This window comes from Odontesthes bonariensis, chromosome 19, assembly GCF_027942865.1.
Source record: "Odontesthes bonariensis isolate fOdoBon6 chromosome 19, fOdoBon6.hap1, whole genome shotgun sequence".
NCBI classification, from domain to species: Eukaryota; Metazoa; Chordata; class Actinopteri; order Atheriniformes; family Atherinopsidae; genus Odontesthes; species Odontesthes bonariensis.
Window position 1 is genome coordinate 11,069,212 of NC_134524.1, and position 18,080 is coordinate 11,087,291.

Consider the following 18,080-nt stretch of genomic DNA (forward strand, 5'->3'; position numbering starts at 1 on the left):
GAGGCAGGTATGGGAAACAGATGAATAATGTGAGATAATCTTTAAAGGCTTAGAGAAAACAAGAGTATAACTTACCTTTCTTCTGTCATCTTTCCCATCAAACAACACAGAAAATCATTAAAAACAAGTAATAATGAAATCAAAACAATTTCAGCATAGTGCATACATGCCATCAACCCATTTTGAGATCAGTGATGGGACTGGATTAAAGAAATTGTGAAAGTTTCTTCTTTTCTATTTTCCAGATTCGATCACTTGTGATCTTTACAGACGAGCATCCCTTGGCCCCGCCAAACTCCCATAATTGCAGAAATGCATTTAATTTTCAAATAATGGCTCACTGTCAAGTCCAATTCAGTCTGCTTGTTAAGCTGCAGCAATTACTGAATCTAACATGTGCAGACAACTTCTCCAGTGGGTGATAATAAGCCACCTTCTTTGTTCCAGACCCTGAACAAACTCGCAGGGCACATGTGAAGCAAAGATAATTCGAGCAGCAGAGCGTAAGTGTATACAAAAACCCACCAATCATTCTTGTAGAAAACCCTCAGCCATGACAAAGGTGATTCCACTGTAATAGTGCTGGGATCTCTCGCCACAGTGTATGATAACAGCAGAAAATACAGCTGCTCGTTTGTGAAAGTCACTTCCTTATGAACATAAGAGGCTGCGTCAAGGCTGACTGGCTGCAGGGGCTCCTGAGCCTGAGGTACAATGAGGATGTGAGAGGCTCTTCGTGGTATTTTTCTGTTAGTTTGTTTGGGGTTTTGCGGTGTGACAGTCAGCGGTCGCTGGAGAACAAGGCTTAACAGGCTTTAATCTGACCTGCAGCCTCAGATGAAGAATCTTGTGTGTTGACATCTTCCTCTTGTTTTCATTTGTTTTGGTGTATTTCTGCAACGCTCTGCTACTCTCACACTGAGGGATTAAAGCGAGAATCTGAATGGAGATGGCACCTTCTCGGTCCTGGTCACGCCAAAAACTCACCAGATGGTTTACTTCTTTGCTCTGGTTTCACTGAAAGTGGCTGAAACTGATCGTTCCTCTGGCTGCCGTAAGCCGCCATTGTTGACCATTGTCACGCCTAAAACCTCCCCTCAGCTGCTCGTACAGGACACTAATTTACTGTAGATTGCTCACAAACACGTAACTTGGCACTTTCCAAGATCTTACAAATGTTTCAAATTGCATTGCAAGGTAAGGAGAGTAGCTAAGAACATTTGATTTTTATTTGATCTTTTTTAATCATTGATCTTTATTTTATCGATTAGCTGCTTGAACATTTTTAGAAAGGTTAATAGAAAAATTATCAAAGACATTTTCAAGATTTTAACACTTTAACACTGTTCATTTGTACGTTAAACGTCTTATGAACAAGATGAAAGAGGGATCTTTGTGTGAACCTTGGTGGATGGTTTTCTGTGGAATTGACATGTTTGCATGTTCTCCCTGCGGCAGTGCGGGTTTTCTCTCGGTGCCCCCACAGTCCAAAGCCAGACATATCAGGTTAACTGGATATTCTAAATTGGATGTTTGTATGTGTGAGCGTGCTTCGCAGGTTTATGTAGAAAATGGATGAATGAATAAACAAGACTGAGAATCAACAGCATTTTTAGAGGCTCTTTATAGCAGTGAATTGACCTGAATTTTGAAAATGGCAAATTCACAATGACACACTACAATTATGCTGGTATTTAACATGATTTACTATATAATTATCTATAATTATATCAGCTATCCGGGCTATCAGGCCTGCTGAGACACATTAATTATGTTGATGGGAATTTGCGGGTATGCACCCATAAAACAAAGGATAAATTTAGAACTCTGATGATGCAAAGTGAAAGTCAAGGGAATGATGCTGAAATGTTGTTTAACTATACACATCTGAACTGAATGGAGGAGATGAAATGTATTAAACAATGACTCCTAATTTCCCGTGTGTGTGATGACATCTTTTTATTTATTCTTCAGGGCCTCTTTGTCACCGTTCACAGCAAGAAGAGATGAAGGACCAAACCAGATGGGAGACATGCAGGTGTAAGAATTGATGTATATTACACAAACTGAAAGCTCTGGCACAATAGGAGGTCTGTAAAACGACTAAATATTTCAAAATAAACTAGAAACATGACCCAAAAGAGAAAGACTGGCTGACATGTTGACCTACAATGAGGATCTGGCAATAAACAAAGGAAACCAGGAAGTACTTATTCCCAAAGAAGAACAATTAACAAGTTGCATGTGAGTCATCTCACTAAAATCAGCTGAGTGACAAGAAAAGGAAGCAAAGTTATACAGAAGGCAAGAGGAGACTGATCCTACAAAATAAAAAACAGGAAGTGAGGCCAACCAGAGCCTGAAAAGGATTAATACACAGAAGCTTTACCAAACAAATACAAAAGAAACAAAACCAATCCAAGAAAACCAAAGGATCTCGACAAAAGCCGACTAAACTGTAAATGCTGGATTTTTTTGAGAACTACATAAAAAGTCAGGCTTTTAGAAGCATTGACCCAGTAAAATAAAACATTCCAAGTTCCCAGTTGCCATTGAATGCAACAGATGTTTATGTCCACCTGTTCAGGAAGTGATATTCTTAATGGAAATCAAAGTTTTCACTCAGTAAAAATCCTTCTTCTTAACACAACATGTGAGAGTCTTTGCTTTTATTGAAAATATCTGCTCATATTTCAGCATCATGTTCTGTTTCTGCTGAATGTTTAGCTGGTTGACAAGCTGTGTTTGCACTGTGTTTCAGATGTTTGTTGAGTGGTTCAGCTATCAGATGGTCTTAAATCTTGGTCTTTGGTTTGGAGTCAGGTTACAGGACATCAAACCTTCAAGGTTAACCTCTTTTAGTCTGTATATTTTAATAGTGTATGCATCAAACTGCTCAAATGAACTACTCTGATAAGATTTGAAATGATGATTCTCAGACAATGAGATTGATCTGGTTTGAGAGGGAGTGTGAAGGTAAAGATGGTGTCTGAGGCTTTTTCAAGGTAGTGATATGAATAAGCAGACTTTCTTTCTCAGACTTAAATTCATTGTGTCAGAAAGTTTGAATATTTTGGGACATTGTCAAGTATTGAATTACACCCATTTACTACTCTCTCTCTTTCTGGCTCGTGGCTTTGAATTCAGTAACTTCAAACATTTGGCAAAGACCTGAGATTTTCTTTTGTATGTTTATTTGTGTTTTTCTTACTTGCATTGTCTCGGTGATTTGTTACATGAAGCCTGTCTTTAGTGACATGTGATATTTAGTGGACACACTCACCTTGGGCTCTTTAATGGTTGTTACCGATAACGTTTCTTTTCTCTGGGAACCAGCTTTTTGTGAACTTGTGGTACATGGAAAACAGCACATTTCTTAGACTGTAAAGTGTACATTTGATTTCACATGTTGGTACTTTAATGAACTGGAGATTAAATGATGCATAATTCACTTTATAAATAAAACAGTAAAAAACAAAAAGTTGATTTCCGCCATATAGATGATCCTGAATGGAACTGGGGCACAGCCGTGCAGTTTACAATGACTCTTTACAATCCAACTGCATTTTTGAGGAGTTTAACATAAATAAATAAATAGGACTCAAAGCCGCAAACATATAGGCACCCACACAGCTTCTACCTTGTTTTATTCATCTCCTTTTAAGCCCGTTATTTTAAGCCTTTCTGTGTGGCTGTCTGCCTATCTGTGTGGTGAGAAGTTTCAATCGGAAGCACTGATTGGAGAGAATCCCATGGTTCTTTTCACTTCCTGTCAAATCTGAACCTTCAGCTCTCCAGAGGCGGAGGTGTGTGTGCACTCTATAAATGTAACTTTTAACTATATGGCAAAATTACACTGTTCGATTCGTTCAAAGCACCCCTTGATGCAACTTTAGGAGAGATGGGATTAAAAAATAGAAATTTGTTTGTGAATTTCAATCAATTCCTGTTTGAATTTTGTAGACTTTAGAGAGCAGATGCAGACGAATGTTTACTTTTATTCATCTGCTTTAATAAGGAAAGCATTTTCCGATAATTTCTGCCATTTAAGCTGAAGAAGAAAACAACAAATGGAATAAATTTCCTCTCGGAAAGGAAAAAATAGAGTTGGCTAAATGTTGTCGTACTTAAATCAATTCTCCCCTTGTAAGAGATTCTCCCGTGTGAGCTATTCTCAGCATAGCAGAGTCTAGACACAGCCAAATTTAAAGCCAGAATAAAACATAAAGCACTACTGAAATAAGTGTTCTTGATCTTAATGCACATTATTGCTGTGTCCCTGGGATAAAACACTTAAAAGTCAGTCATGAAGAAGAGAAAGCCCAGGGGCTCTTTAGGCTGGGTACATGTCTGTGATGCGCCCAACTACTTTAGCTGTCATGCAGCAATATCTCAGAGCTTTTGCTGGGTGCACTGATGCTTGGCTTAAGCCATTTAGCAGCGCCCTGGTTAACTGAAACCGACAAAACTTCTGATTCCAGCCTGATCTTAGAATAATACCCTAGGCAATTGCAAAGCTGTCTTTCCCCATTTCATCTGGCAAGGTCCCACAACTACATTTAAAGCTGACACAAACGCAGAAGAAGATGCTTTATGATGTTACAACTGTTGCCCAGAGAATTAGATTAAACTAAAATTAAATCTGAAGGATAGTTGTAGTAGAAAAAAAGAGCCTCAACCTTACTATTACTTGAATAGAATGCCAGATTAAAGGGCGCGGAAGTGTCGTAACATAAATAAAACACAATGGCATTTTCCCACTTGCAGCCAATGGGTGCTCCAAAGGGTAAAGTGTTGGATGATTTCAGTCTAATATTTGCCAAGAGTTGCTCTTTGCCCAGAATCATTCAGTATAAAAACACTGGGTGATGAGATGATTATGGCTGAGTGGAAATGTTAACTCTGGGCATGTTGGAAGTTAAATTCAATCATGACACTGCAGAAACTGTGTCATGTGATGAAAAAAGGCTTCTCATGCGATTTCTTAAGCCGACATATACTGAAGTATGACTCGAGAACGCTGCTGGATTGTAATCTTGACAAATTGCTGCAACAGAAGGAAAATCATCTATTTATCCTTCTACACACGGAAATATAAAAACCTTCTTCCATCAAGTCGAATGCTCCCTATTAACCAAATCTTTTGTTGTTTTTTTTCCTTTACATCATCAAACCCATGAAATTGGTAGTTTTCATGTTTGCCTGTGTACAAAAATGCAACACTCACATACCTCCATCACAGATTTTATCCTGGTGAAGTAATAAGATTTTCCCCTTATTTCCCCCTTCTGCTCAAATCTGCAGGTACTAATTTTCGATTGGAAAAAGTTGTCAGACTTCTTTGAATTGGGGTATAAATTGAAAAGGAAGCACCGTAGGCGAGATATGCAACATATACAACAGCACACCGTAGACTATCATCTTCCCACTAGTGTGAGTCCTATCCTGGTCTTCGTGTTTAGGAGATTCCTACAAACGAGCAACTAGCACTGCACAAATTTTTGGATGTAGATGCATTTGAGAATATTTCCCTAATTGGTAAATAGAATTAGGTATTCGTAACATGGACTGTTTTGAAAATTTGTGGTCTCCATCTGTGCTACAGTTTAGCTACCAGTTGTAGGGTTGGTACACTTGGAGAGAAAATGGCACGAAGAGGAGATTCCATTACCTGACTCCCGCCCCCGCGTGTAGTTGGTGAACGCAGCCAGATGACGTGAGTCAGGTTAGAGATTCCATGCTCCGGGACACAAAATAAATAAAAGAAAAAAAAAACGTCTTTGTGGCTTTGTGCACCATCTCATTTTATCGATGAATAAAGATCAGATATATGATATCTGTAAAACTTTTACAGCAGCTAACTATTATTAAGAAGCTAGTTGCTACATGAACCACATTCTCTTGTTATCTAAGCTCCTTTGTTTTGTGTTGGAGCAGTCGGTTCAGTTGAGCATGTGTTTTAATCAAGTAGCCTGTGGTTAGACCATCCACCTCTGCTCACATTCAATTTGGTTGGCCATGTTGTGATGTCATCTGTGGACGTATGACAAACCTCACCCATATCCATCTGGTAGCCAAGAAGCCTCTCCTTCAACAAGGAGGATGATACAAGAAACAGCATCCTGGTGGTGAAGCTCTCATTTATGCCCACTCTGTTAGTGTATGTCATTTTGATAATGAAATAAGTTTTGGAAAGCTAAATATTCCTTTTTTATTATTATTCAAAAGCTCTTGTTTTCTGCTGTCTCAGCTTGTTCTGTCCTATTAGGCTATACCAACTGTGTATGTATATTAATGCAGCCAAATTCCAATAATTTCACATTTTAAAACCGAAGCATCATCTGCCAGGATCACCATTCAAGTAACTTAAAGACAGTAACTGTGCGGTGAATTCGGCAACGCTTAAATGGACGATGATCTCCCACAAAGAAAGCTCGAAGCGGGATAATGCCTTAAACGTTTTCTCACAGAGTGCACTGTGCTGGGGTGTCAGACATACTTCTGTCAGTAACTGGATTTTGCTCCTGTGCATGTACAGTGGGACAAGGATGGTGGTACAATTAAATAGCCATGTTGAATTCTAACCATAGCTCAACTCAACTGAGCATGTAACCTTAGTAAGTGTTTTTATGGCATCCAGTGCACAAAAGACAAGAGTGTAACACAGCTCTCAGACAATTTGTAAAACAAATGCAGTTTAGAAAGGTCAGTGTTTCTGTCACAGTATGTTCATGCTAACAAGCTAATTAAGCATAGTCCTATGCACATGAACTTTAAGCTTGTATTTCTAGTCAAAAGAGATCTGCTGTTAGGTGCACTGAGCTAATTATGTGATGATAAATCTCCTATGGCATGAGGTAATTTTTCAGTGCTCTTTAAAGATAGTAGAAGATATGGCAGATAACTGCTTGAAGCCTTTGCGAGTCAGCAGCGACCAAGCTAAATGTGGCAGCAAGTGTCAGGCCAAATCAATACACGCTTCCCAGGATTCCTTTGGTGCTATAATCCAGGCTGCAGTGGGCACTGACCCTGGGGAAGGCTGGGCTCTTGTTTTTTTGCCGTGTTTTTTCAAAAGTGGCTGCACTTATGGATATGACAGTATTTAGCACAAGCTAATTACTTTAAAAAACTCTGGAGAATTCGTGCTTTGAACTCCTTAGCTCATGGATGAGACACGACAAAACCTCTCCCCCCAACACTGGACATTCTGATAGATACTGTAGCCACAGGCACCGTGAATATGCAGAATTTAGTCAAAGGCGTTTACAAAAATTGGTTATGACCGCCTTCTCAAAGGCTAAGCAACTTTCACCAGCTGTGAAAGTGAACTCTTACTCTATGGAACATAGATGATCTGTGTGTCAAGTACTCCAATTGGATATACACATTTCTTTGAGAAAGGCCCCCAGTGTCTTCCAGCTGATTTCACGGATCCCATTAAGTCATAATCTTGTATTATTTGCCTTAAAATAACAAGAGATAATCCTGGCATCAGTCTAATCGGCTATGAAATTGTGGAATCTCCAGCTGGTTTGCACTAAAGCAAGCTCACTGCAGGAATGCGCAACACTAACATAAAAAAACATGCCTTTTTAAATGTATTTTTTCAGTATGAAAACAAGCTTACAACAATATTTCCTGTGAGATTCAAATAGCTTTTCTTTCTTTCACCAGGAAGCCACAAAAAGAACGACGTCTCCTTCCCTTCATCACGACACAGCATCTAATCCATGACGAGACGAGAAGGATTTCTAGAACACCACATCTTCCCTTGTAAGCTGTGCTCACTTACTTAAGCCATCATCCAGTCATAAAAAATGTAAAATTAACGTTTTTAAAGTGGAACATGATTCTGTTCTGAGCTCAGGAGGCAGTGGAGCGTGATGTTTGCATATGAAATGCATTTGGTCATCCCCCTGGCAACAGGGAAGAAAAAGGTGCACTGAGTGAAACAAGAGCAGATTGTTTTTATTCTTTATTTAAGGAGTTATTCTAGATACAGAGTCGGAGGAAAATCCTTCCTGCTCAGTCGAGGCTGCTGGAAGGCGGTGAAAGTTTTGATCTCTGGAGGTAAGTATGAAAGCAATGATGGAGTTTTAGTAGTTTAAAACACTGAAGAACATAAAAAGTGACTTTGAGATTCTAAACATGTCGCACATTTGAACAGCTGACATTATACTCTTAACACAAATTTGACCCAATGGCATTAGAAGACAGATTTTTGATGTGCAAATTTAAATTCTAAAAAGCTAGAGGAGGTGTAGGCTATGAAGTTAAATGCAATTTTTAGTGCAACATGTTCTTGTTCACAACAATATCTGGCCTTGGGCTGTTGCCAGACTTAAATGTACTTGTACTAATGTATTCCGGATGTGTTTAGTGTAATGTGTTCCATATTGTGAGTTTTCTGCACGAATACTGTATCCAGTTCCTTCAGGATCTCCTTTACGTTGTCCTCTGTGTGTATGTAAGCCCAACACATATGCTGATGTGAACGAATGATATTAAGTTGTCACAGATGTCGCCGTGGTGGTACATACAGTTAAGTAACAAGATGTTGCGGCGCAGGGGTGCCTAAAATGTTTTTGACATCATTTAGAAACATCATTACACGGTAAAGCTTTTTGTAGTCTGTAGGGAGGTAGGGAGGGTGTCTTGCTATTATTACACAAAGAGTAGCATGTTGCAACGAGTTTTTAAAGCGCGGCTACCACTGGTAAAACAAGCCGATTAAATGCTTTCACATGATCATGTTATAGCTTGTTTACCCTCAGTGCTGTGAGGGCTACAGCTGGTCACTCCCTCCCAGAGGACGAGCCAACATGAAGGGATGTCATTATGCTGTGTCATGCAGGCTGTGTTGGACCAAAGTTTGTGATAATCACAATTAACTGATAATTTTTGTTTTAAATTTTTTTACATTCTTATTGGGGACACAGACATCACCCTCACAGAGCAGTAGAGGGTGAGCTGCATGCTGCCTTAGAGACGGTAAAACATTTCGGAGTTGTTGCTCTCAGTAATGGCGTTTATATGGCTCTAGAAAAAAAGAAATTGTGTTTGTCCAACCAAAATTGGTCTTTTAAAATGCTTGTAAACATGTTAGTCCAACCAATATCATACAAAATTGAGTTTCTTGAAACCGAACTGACACACAGATAATGTGGTTGGGGGGGGGGGGGGGGGGGGTGATTTACTTCTGTATGTATATGCTCAACTAGAGTCAAGTGGGCCGAGGTGTTCTGTACATGGAACACAAGTTCCATATTTTTGTAATAGTAACAGTATAGCAGAAGTGTTTAGTTGAACAGCTGAATTTCCAATAAAGCTGCCCTCATTTACTTATTTTTCTGACCAAGTAGTTGCCTAAACCAATCCAAAACAACGATTGCCCAAAGATTCAAAATAATAAGAAAAGATAATAATGGAGCCTCACCGCAGACAAACCAGACTGTCCTGATTTAAAATTCTTGCTAATGTGATGCTCCATCAGAATCCTCTCCTGCCTCCCATGTTGTTGGGTTTTTGTTCCACCTCATTGTGCGACCACTATGACAAAGTTGCTAAATGACTTTCCATTGGCATTGTTTTAGGCATGCTGTCAACACTACAAGATGCAGTTTAGAGAGTGCATGTAGGCCAATGTATCCTGTTCTCTGATGGGAATAATTTTGGGGTGCATTCACACATTCTACATGAGGGATGCCCACATCCGGTCCTCGAGGGCCGCTGTCCTGCAGGTTTTAGATGTTTCCCTGCTTCAACACACATGATTCAGATTAAATGGATCTCTTCAAAAGATGAAGTTCTGCACAAGCCTGCATTGATGCTTTTCTACACTAAGCTGAAATGCGTAGGAAGAATTTAAACTGTAAATCTTTAGATACTAAAAACCCTTGTTGGGTCTTTGGTCCAGTGAATGTAAAAAGAGCCATAATTGTTCAAATAGAAACAAGCTGATAAACAGCAAAACTATCTGTAGACCATCTACAAATGACAACATAATGACACTCATAAATCAAGACAATATCCATGAAACTTAAGTTCAGGAATGAATGAGTCCTGGCTCCAAAGAGTGTGTGGCCATATGGGGATATTGATTTTCATTTTGCTTACAAGCGCTGCTAAGAGGCTACGAAATGCTTCAACCCAGCATCTTGTCAACAAAGCACTTCTTCTGATGTGAGTGTGACTAGAGGTCACAACAAGCTTGCAACGCGTTCTGTGATAAAAGCACGACTTTCACCAGTGTCCAACCAATGTCTACAAATGGGCTTTTTCTGTATTTGTTGTGATTATTTCTCTCCAGAAAGGATTCTTCCCCATTTTCTTAGCTAACAGGGCCAGGAGACTTTCAGCCATAGGAGTACTTGAAATGAATGTGGGATGCAGTTCTTTCTTCCTCCACCAAGGAATTCATGCGGTTGGTGCAGTTAGTCAGTTTGTGTGCATGATCACTCAAAAGGAAATGCAAAGATTTGCATAAAAATTTCATCACAGATGGGGCATGGCCCAAGTTAGGAAAGATTACCTTTTGATGTTGACCTCTAAATCCAGATCAAGGATTTCATTTTTTTTCTTTTCTTCTCCTAACTGAGCCTTGGCTTAGTTATGCATTCTTGACTGGCACTTCTTCTTGGAAACAGTTGAAAAAAGCACTGTTGCTTTTGGGAAGAAAAGAGAAAAACCCACCATGTGGGCACTTGGCCTAATATTTCTATTGACCCACCATGAAATCACATTTCACGTTTCTGAGTGAAATGGCCAACTCTTTAACCTTGTTGGGGTGGTCTTGGCTCAAGTGTTAGAGTTGTTGGATCGACTGCAGTTCAGTCAACTGACTTTATTCTTGTTAAGGTTACCTTGGGTAAGACACAATACCCAAATTGCCCCTGGTGTGCACAGCGGAGTGTGTATGTGACAGAGAAAAAAAATAGAAACATAGAATAAAAAGGGTTTGATGAATTTGTGTGTGAATGAGAAACAAGTTGAATAGTGTTTTCTTGAACCTTGCCAAGGTTCAAAGGAGCTTTATAAATGGCTTTTTGTGCATTGTTTTCACAAAGGTGTGCGCACAACTATGGCACAGAGAGCAGCACTAAACGTGGTTTGTTTGGCAGAGTCGGACTCCTTAACATTGATGACAAAGCAGTAAATGTGACCAATCGCTTAAAAGGATGGATGGAAATGGTTAAAAATTCCAAGGGGGATCACAGCCATTTGCCAAAAGCAGAAAAGGTTTGTGGATCAAGGCCAATAAAATTGTGGACTGATGTCCGGCAAGTCCCAAAGGCAGCAACTCATGTATCAAAATGCAAAACTCGGATCCAATGTCATCAGACTTATTAAACAAACTACACAGAGAACATAAGCAGACTATGCAATTATTCATTTAGAAATATGACAGCTAGCTTTGTCTTGGACAGTGACTGAAGCTGATCACACTGTCAGCTTGGGCCGTGCCATTTATGTCAGTACATCTGGTATCATGAACTGATTGAAACTTAGCTATACTTTCTCCAGTGAGAGCAGAGGTATAGAGAGCTTAACATGTTAGCATGGCTATGTTAGTGTTAGCATTATGCTAAACCACCATAGAACCTAATGCTTTCTATTTTTCTCTGACCTCGGTGCAAGTCAGGAAGACGGTCTTTGCTCACTAACAAAGATAGCTCCTTCTTTAGCATGATGTTATTGATGGACAGAACTTGGATTGAACTATAGCCTAGCCTACGTGTTACTAATTGAATGAGACATAAATGGACAGTGGGAAATATGAACCATAGGTCTCCAAATCAGATTTAAACCCTTCACAATGCACCACAATATTCAGGGACTTAGAAACCTGTATCTGCTCACTTTGACACTCACAAAACGCTCAATAAAATCAAGTCTGACAAATATTATATAACTTGTACAGGTGATGCAATGTATAAACCAATACCTGGTCTAAAATGTATTGTTTCCATCCCCACAAATGATCTTGCAGCCTTCCCTCATACGAAGTCACTGCTTTAAGATCTGTATTTCATGCATTTTTATTTCATTTTTAAAAAGGGTCAAATTATTGCTGTTTAATCAATCTTCCAAATATTGAGTTCAAAATACATCAGTAATGAAAGACACATGAGTTCAGTCACCCTTATATTGTACCTACTAAAAAATGTCTTTGTGGGCTTAATGTCACATTTCAACTTCCCAAAGTTCCTAATGTGAAGCTTTTAATAAGGAACAACCCTCTCACTGAGGTTTTAAAGGCTCTAAACATTTCCCCTTCTTGTCATCATCAATCATAATTAGGCAACAATTTCTTCACCTTGGATCAATTTGTGCCATTGAGATCAAACAGTGGTGTTAATAGGGACCCAGATTTCTCTGAGGTTAATCTGTATCATATGTTATGAGCATTGCTCTTTCATGACTCCAGTCGGCTAGTGTTGTATTGTTTGTCATTGAAATAATATCTTGCTCTGGCTAAAGTGTAAATTTACACTTGTATATTCTTTGAATCTTCCAATAAACAGATACATACTTGGTCAAACTCAATTCTTATACTCAACATGTGAGAGTCCGCTTTGCATAACAGAAATATCTGCTTCTTAAACGCGGTCGCTGTCCTAATCACTGTTGACAAGTGAACAAGCTTTAATCATCATTGTTTCAGTCACAACACAAACTGGGTCTTCAAAGGTTTCACCCGGGTGTAATTGCACCAGATTACTCACACCAGTAGACCCAGTTGTCGGAGGATCTGTTTTTATCACGGTCTGACTTTTAAACGAAATGCTTTGAAAATGTGGACGAGCGGATGCTGTGCAACGGGATCCTGGAAAGAAACGTCGACCCACATCATGCCATTTATGCCAGTTTGACAAAAAGCTGTCTTTACCGGTTCTTACGCTACCTACCTACCTGGGATATGAGTGTAAATCGCTTTGGATGAAAGCATCTGCCAAATGCATAAATACAAATATAATATAAAATAGGAAAGTTGACCGTGCCTCAGGCAATAAATGGGAACCGGAAGTCTTGCCTGGATATGTGCCGGATACAGTGGAGACCCTGAAATACTATTTGTTTTCCCCAGATGCATTATTCATTAGTCTTATTATTCACAGTATAGGAGCATCCTCACTATCCTCTCGATGAGCCAGCATTGTCATTTTCAAACAGTTCCATCACTCTTTTCATCACCCTTTTTCTCGCATTTGAAAAACCTCATAACTGCCAGAAGTTCTTCGTGTGATACAAACTGATCTGTGCTGTTGTGGCTCTGTCACAAGAAAATACAGAAAGTCAGGATGGATTCTTGTTTGATCTCACAAATCTTTTAAGAATCCAGTCGCCTCACAAGGTAAGAGAAAGTTAATCAGTGTGCTGCATTAAAGAGTAACCGGATGCTTGGATTTTACAATCCTTAAGTATGAACAACGTTAGAACTATTATTAAAGGGGAACTGCGGTATTTTCAACATTAAGCCTCTTTTCTGAGTCGTCTGCAATGTTTTAGAACCCCCTCACCGCTTTTTCGATGTTTACTGCTGTCTGTATTTGCCTAATTTTGATTCTTCTCAACCTGCTTCAGAATGGCAAGTCATGCGCATGTCTAGAAAGGTCCGTAAAAGCACAATAAACGTCCGTTTTCAAAATAATCAACTCACCGGAGTGGTTACTGGTGTGCACTGGTAATCCATATCAAATTTCGTGACGAAAAGTTGCTTCTGTCGTGTTTTATTTGACATTTTGTACTGGATGTTCGTTGATATTACTCCGCCACCGCTAAGAAAATAGTGCGAGCATGAACGAGCTGCCAAATAAAACACGACAGAAGCAACTTTTCGCAACGAAATTTGATATGGATTACCAGTGCACACCAGTAACCACTCCGGTGAGTTGATTATTTTGAAAACGGATGTTTATTGTGCTTTTATGGACCTTTCTAGACATGCGCATGACTTGCAATTCTGAAGCAGGTTGAGATGAATCAAAATTAGGCAAATACCGGAGACAGCAGTAAACATCAAAAAAACGGTGAGGGGGGTTCTAAAACATTGCAGACGACTCAGAAAAGAGGCTTAATGTTGAAAATACCGCAGTTCTCCTTTAAATATTATTTTCCCGGTAACTTGGATGAAAATTTTCTTTTGTAACTCCAACGTCTGCATTATGTCATGCCCAGGTAGCAAATGACATTTGGCAGCATACTATTTCCACCTTTTTAGTTGAAGTCAAGTACTTGTCTGACTGTTGAAACGCAACAAAACAAACCCGGAGGGTTTCCTCGGATGCCGCAGCCGACCGGGATTTAAACCTGGACCTAAACTGAAACTATGATGAAGATAGAATAGCCTACAAAGAAGTCTTGAAATAGTACATAAAAAGCTGTTGTATAAAAAGTAAATATAAAGTCATAGAATTATAGACGTTCTAATAAAACTGTGGATCGGTTATTTTTCCATAAAACTAATTTTAATGGACTACATAGGACAAAGAGCCAGGTTCAGTGAATGCCACGTGCCTCTTTGGTCATGTTTTCATTTTATAAGATTGAAAAAGAGCACTTAGACAAAACAGTTGAATCCTCTGCCAATTTTACCACATTATCCAAAACTTGGTGAACCACATCATACGGACAGAGTACTTAAAAAGCATTAGTGTGTCCATACCTCGGAGGTGTAACACTATAGTGTTGGGAAATTCTTTAAGAAACTGACTTCACCAGATGAAAGGCTATGAGCTCAGCATTGTTCCTTGCATAATCTGTTTGTAGTTAGCAAGAGGTATTTGTTTCTTACCCCCATGTACTGTAGTTTAAGCACCCTGTCACTTTAAACTAGAGTGATCTAAAATTTTGCCGGGTGACTGCTGAGAATGCTAATGCCTTTAGAGTTGTATCCTGTGGCTGTTTTCGTTCAAATCAAACCCAGAGAGACATGAGGAAGAGCTGGGCAGCAGCCCTGCCCAACAGAGAAAGGCTGGTAATCCAATCCTTTTAACAAGTTAGTTTGGGATCACAGCGTTGGTAATATGGTCCTGACACTACGAACGCAAGTCATTTTTCATTGTGAACTTAACTTTTAAGGAACTCCCCTTAAAGACATAAAGGTGGCTACCTTAAGGGCAACAAACCACAGACTTAATGTTCGATTTGTAAATGTTGCTGGAGTAAGCTAAAGAACTTTTGAAACCCAGAAGAGATCTTGAAACCACAAATTCCTCAACCGTTCAACAAAATCTACATTAATCTTTCTGAGCCAACTGTTGGCTGTGGGCTGGATTATGATTTGGATAAAACCAATACTTTCTCTTTCCTAAATCACATAATGCCGCTTGGTCCCTTGCATCAGTTTTGCAACATGCAGGGTACTCCTTTAATGTCAGGTTTTAATGTACAGGGAACTGCTCTTTAGTTGCATATTTCTATTTATTCTTCTGCGGTGGTAAGTGATGCACCAGTTGTGTCAATATAGTGGGTTATTAACTGCTTTAAACATAAGGAAGTCTTATGCTGCGTGTAGACCAAGAGCGACCTACGCTACCTGGTAGCGGAGGTAGCTGAAGAAGCTTCGCTTGAGAATTTGCTTTGGTAGCTTTGGTAGCTCGTGACGTCACATTTAGAATGTTCAATTCTTAAAGGCCCCGCGGCTGTGCAGCACCCCCGCGAGAAAAAAACATGAGGAAAGAGAGGGCAGGGACACGAATAAACGTGTTGTTATTTACAATTTGTTATACAAGATATACATCATATTACAAATGATGTAAAACTACATTAGGTACACCTGAGAAGAGCAGGAATAGCAGAGGCAGCTGTGAAAAATAAACTAAATTTGAAATAAAATCCGAAATAAAACTTAATTGCAGTGAGAAAGGTATGCGTGGGGTTACTACACTATTGTATTGAAGCACTCGACACGGCAATTGCAACAGTCTCAGGATTAAACGACTATTGTTTGGATAGGAACCAAAGTTTACACGTTTGTTTCCGCGAACCCCGCGGATTGTCGGACCCCTACAATCTGTGGATTGTCATTGGTTTTCGCCGAAACGCGTCATAGCTCAATACCATAAAGTTAGCTTGAGTTTAATCGCTTGAATCCGCTCTGGTCGCTCAGGTAGCTTCGCCACTGGAGAATCCGCTCTGGTAGCCCAGGTAGCTCACCCTCCATAGAGAAATAATGATTTCCGGCGCTCAGGTAGCGTAGGTCGCTCTTGGTGTACACGCAGCATTAGCAGCGTAAGGGGGAAGGGGGATAGAGAGTCCACTCCCAAGCATGTGGTCTGTGTTCGAGTCCAACCTTAACACTGATGTTTTTCATTACTTTACTTTATTTGCCTACTACAAACATCATGGCGAGTCAATAAAATACAAGTAAAATACATTTTATTGCTAAAACCTACAAGGGCATTTTCAAACTTGCCATAGCAACGCATCCCTTGACTTTTCTGTAACTCCTACATGTCCAAAAGAGGAAGTTTAGGGTTTATTTTTGAGTCAGATTTTTCAGCAATATTGATTGTCTTTGAAATGGGAAAGTGTGTTATCTCCAAACAACAAACAAAACCAAAAATCTGATTTCATTGTCATCATCAAAACACCACACGTGCTCACACTCAGTCTAAGGATCAATTTGTAATAAACATTTAACCTCACATGGATGTCTTTGGGTGGTGGGCAGTAGCCCAAGGTTACCATGCAAGCTCCACACAGAAAAGAAAGTTTCTGTTAATGTTCCATCTTTTGTGCTCTCTAATTTGTTGATAAGATGATTGTGTTGGTGATGATTGTGAGAAGACATTTGGGATTGGTTGTCTCAAACTTTACCTGTTAGTGGAGTTCTAAGCCAAGTTTGGGCCACTTTTTCAGGACACCATTTGGAAATGTGGACAGCATTAAGTCGACAGCAGAGTCTTTTACAGTGGGTTCACATACACAGTACAAAAACATTTGCATCGGCTCTTGGCAAAAAAAAAGTGTCAGAACAGCTTTAGTGTTTCGCCGCTCAGAGGAAACATGATACATTTTATGCACTTGATTGTCACTGTTTATCAGCATCACTGTAATTTCCGAATTTGACCAAAACTATGACACAAGCATTCGATATTTATGTTGTTTTTTAATTTATTTTTTTCAAGCAAAAAATGTGTTTTTGTTTTGCAGCATTCCAATTTCAACCTAAAAAAACATTAAAAAAAACGTGTTTTTTCAGTTTGCCCATTTCTGTTTTTCTTCATGGGTATTTTCTTGCAGAACTCTCACTAAAATACTGCGTTTTCACAACACAGCTCACGCCTTTTTAAACTTTTAAACAAAAGAAAAAAAAGACTCATTTTGACATTCCTCATCCCTTCATAATGACGAATAACTGGTTTCTAATTTCAAAATGTGTGGGTGTTAAATGAGGCCTAAGACATTTTATTCTCCTGCTATAATGCTGTCTACAAAATTGTGCACTGCTGAGTGTAATCATGCAATGCTATCTGGCACACACACTCTCTGGCGGCAACGAAGCAAAAACCTGCAGCCCAGAACTGCTCCACTTAAAGGAGGCTGATGTGAAAGGAGCAGACAGGCGAGAGTGGAGGGCCCTACAGTCATGTAAAATGCAAGAGAAATATGACTTTATTACAGCTCCCTAATGGTGACATAACAATCTGTTCAGCCACTTCCCTCCAAATCTCCAAGCATTTTGAGAGAGTGCTTCAGACTACAGGAGAGGATGTGCTGGGAATTCTCTTAGTATGAGTGAGTTTAACACAACTGAGTTTTATATATGGCTTTGACAAGCACATCCCTGACAGCTTTTATTTGTTTACTTATTTATTCAGCTTGTTCTTCATCTCGGTAAAGCAGTAAAGGTCTTGACAAAAATAATACAGAACACGTGAAGAGCTGGAATTCACCTGGAGAATTTCTAAAATGCACATATGCTGTATATGTGATATTATTCAGTGCAAGCATAAAAGTCCAACATTTTAGGAAATGGGTGATAGGGTAGAAGTTTGATATTAGTCTTGAGTCTTTGCTGTGGCTAATCAAAAACATGGAGAAAGTGAGCTGTATAGTGATTCATTCTTGTGTTG